Source organism: Papio anubis, chromosome 2 (genome assembly GCF_008728515.1).
Source record: "Papio anubis isolate 15944 chromosome 2, Panubis1.0, whole genome shotgun sequence".
In the NCBI taxonomy this organism is placed as follows: Eukaryota; Metazoa; Chordata; class Mammalia; order Primates; family Cercopithecidae; genus Papio; species Papio anubis.
The window spans coordinates 26,793,712-26,797,239 of record NC_044977.1 but is presented as its reverse complement, the minus strand read 5'-3'; positions in this window follow the sequence as shown (position 1 = coordinate 26,797,239).

Sequence of the window (3,528 nt, the reverse complement as noted above, 5' to 3'; positions counted from 1 at the left end):
CAAGTACATGAATAATTAGTATATCACCTGGTACGTTCTGATGAAGTAGTATATATGAAGTAGGGTGCAATGCTAAGAATGGAGAATCTGATCTGAGACAACAGGAGAAGGCTTTCTATGAGAGGCAGGGCATTTGAATTAGGTCTGAGTAAGAGTCTATCAGACACATGAAAGGATGGGGGATGAAATTCCAGGCAATAGAATAGCATAATCAGAGGGAGAGAGCAATGAAAGTGTATCGTGGATTTGGAAAACTCTGAGTAGTCAGGAATAAATAGTTCATCGTATATGTGTGGGAGGTGGTGAAGGTGCGTAGAAAGGTTGGTATAGGAAGGGTAGTATATTAATATAAAAAGTTTGCATAGCCACATGACATTTTAAAAACTCTTATTTTAAGTTCAGGGTTACATGTGTAGGTTTGTTATGTGGGTAAACTTGTGTCATGTGGGTTTGTTGTACAGGTTATTTCATCGCCCAGATATTAAGCCTAGTACTCATTAGTTATTTTTCCTAATCCTCTCCTTTCTCTCTGCCTCCATCCTTCAATTGGCCCTAGTGTGTATTGTTCCTCTCTATGTGCCCACGTGTTCTCGTTATTTAGCTCCCATTTGTAAGTGGGAACATGTGGTATTTGGTTTTCTGTTCCTGTGTTAGTTTCCTAAGGATAATGGCCTCCAACACCATTCCTATCTCTGAAAAGACATGATCTTACTCTTTTCTGTGTCTGCATAGTATTCCATGGTGTGTATGTGCCATAATTTCTTTATCCAGTCTATCATTAATAAACATTTGAGTTGATTCCAGGTCTTTGCTAGTGTGAACAGTGCTGCAATGAACATATGTGTGCTTGTATCTTTATGATAGAATGATTTACATTCCTTTGGGTGATTTATATTCCTTTGGGATATAAGTTGGGAATGATTTATATTCCTTTGGGTGATTTATACTCAGTAATGGGATTGCTGGATCGAAAGGTATTTCTGTCTTTACGTCTTTTAGGAATCACCACATTATCTTCTACAATGGTTGAACTAATTTACACTCCTACCAACAGTGTCTAAGTGTTCCTTTTTCTCTGCAACTTTGCCAGCATCTACTATTTTTTTGACTTTTTACTAATAGCCATTCTGACTGGTGTGAGATGATATCTCATTGTGGTTTTGATTTTGCATTTTTCTAATGATTAGTAATGTTGAGCTTTTTTTATTATTATACTTTAAGTTCTGGGGTACATGTGCAGAATGTGCAGATTTGTTACATAGACATACACGTGCCATGGTGGTCTGCTGCACCCATCAACCCATCATCTACATTAGGTATTTCTCCTAATGATCTCCCTCCCCTAACCTCCCACCCTCTGACAGGCCCCAGTGTGTGATGTTCCCCTCCCTGTGTCAATGTGTTCTCATTGTTAAACTCCCACTTACGAATGAGAACATGCAGTGTTTGGTTTTCTGTTCTTGTGTTAGTTTGCTGAGGATGATGGTTTCCAGCTTCATCCATGTCCCTGCAAAGGACATGAGCTCATCCTTTTTTATGGCTGCATTAGTATTCCATGGTGTATATGTGCCACATTTTGTTTATCCAGTCTATCGTTGATGGGCATTTGGGTTGGTTCCAAGTCTTTGCTATTGTGAACAGTGCCACAATAAACACACATGTGCATGTGTCTTTATAGCTGAATGATTTATAAACCTTTGGGTATATACCCAGCAATGGGATTGCTGGATCAAATGGTATTTCTAGTTCGAGATCCTTGAGGAATCACCACACTGTCTTCCACAACGGTTGAACTAATTTACATTCCCATCAACAGTCTAAAACATTCCTATTTCTCCACATCCTCTCCAGCATCTGTTGTTTCCTGACTTTTTAATGATAGCCATTAACTGGCAAGATGGTATCTCATTGTGGTTTTGATGTGCATTTCTCTAATGACCAGTGATGATGAGCTTTTTTTAAATATGTTTGTTGGCTGCATAAATGTCTTCTTTTGGGAAGTGTCTGTTCATATCCTTTGAACACTTTTTGATGGGGCGGTCTGTTTTTTTCTTGTAAATTTGTTTAAGTTCTTTGTAGATTCTGGATATTAGCCCTTTGTCAGATGGACAGATTGCAAAAATTTTCTCCCATTCTATACATTACTCTGATAATAGTTTCTTTTGTTGTGCAGAAGCTCTTTAGTTTAATTAGATCCCATTTGTTAATTTTGGCTTTTGTTGCCATTGCTTTTGGTGTTTTAGTCGTGAAGTCTTTGACCATGTCTATGTCCTGAACGGTATTGCCTAGGTTTTGTTCTACGGTTTTTATGGTTTTAGGTCTTACATTTAAGTCTTTAATCCATCTTAATTTTTGTATAAGGTGTAAGAAGGGATCCAGTTTCAGCTTTCTGCATATGACTAGCCAGTTTTCCCAACACTATTTATTAAATAGGGAATTCTTTCCCCATTGCTTGTTTTTGTCAGGTTTGTCAAATATCAGATGCTTGTAGATTTGTGGTGTTATTTCTGAGGCTTCTGTTCTGTACCATTGGTCTATATCTCTGTTTTGGTACCAGTACCATGCTGTTTTTGTTACTGTAGCCTTGTAGTATAGTTTGAAGTCAGGTAGCATGATGCCTCCAGCTTTGTTCTTTTTGCTTTGGATTGTCTTGGCTTTGCAGGTTGCTTGGGATTGTCTTGGCTATGCAGGTTATCATATGAAATTTAAAGTAGTTTTTTCCAATTCTGTGAAGAAAGTCAGTGGTAGCCTGATGGGGATAGCATTGAATCTGTAAAAATATAGCATTTTTGCAATATTGATTCTTCCTGTCCATGAGCATGGATTTTTTTTTCCATTTGTTTGTGTCTTCTTTTATTTCCTTGAGCAGTGGTTTGTACTTCTCCTTGAAGAGGTCCTTCACATCCCTTGTAAGTTGTATTCCTAGCTATTTTATTCTGTTTGTAGAAATTGTGAATGGGAGTTACTCGTGATTTGGCTCTCTGTCTGTTATTGGTGTATAGGAATGCTTGTGACTTTTGCACATTGATTTTGTTTCATGAGACTTTGCTGAAGTGGCTTATCAGCTGAAGGAGATTTTGGGCTGAGATGATGAGGGTTTTTTAAATACACAATCTTGTCTGTAAACAGAGACAATTTGACTTCCTCTTTTCATAATTGAATATGCTTTATTTCTTTCTCTTGCCTGATTGCCCTGGCCAGAACTTCCAATACTATGTTGAATAGGAGTGGTGAGAGAGGGCATCCTTGTCTTGTGCTGGTTTTCAAAGGGAATGCTTCCAGGTTTTGCCCATTCAGAATGATATTGGCTGAGGGTTTGTCATAAAGAGCTCTTATTATTTTGAGATACGTTCCATTGATACCTAGTTTATTGAGAGTTTTTAGCATGAAGGAGTGTTGAATTTTGTCGAAAGCCTTTTATGCATCTATTGAGATAATCATGTGGTTTTGTCATTGTTTCTGTTTATGCGATGGATTACATTTATTGATTTGCATGTGTTGAACCAGTCCTGCATCCCATGGATGAAG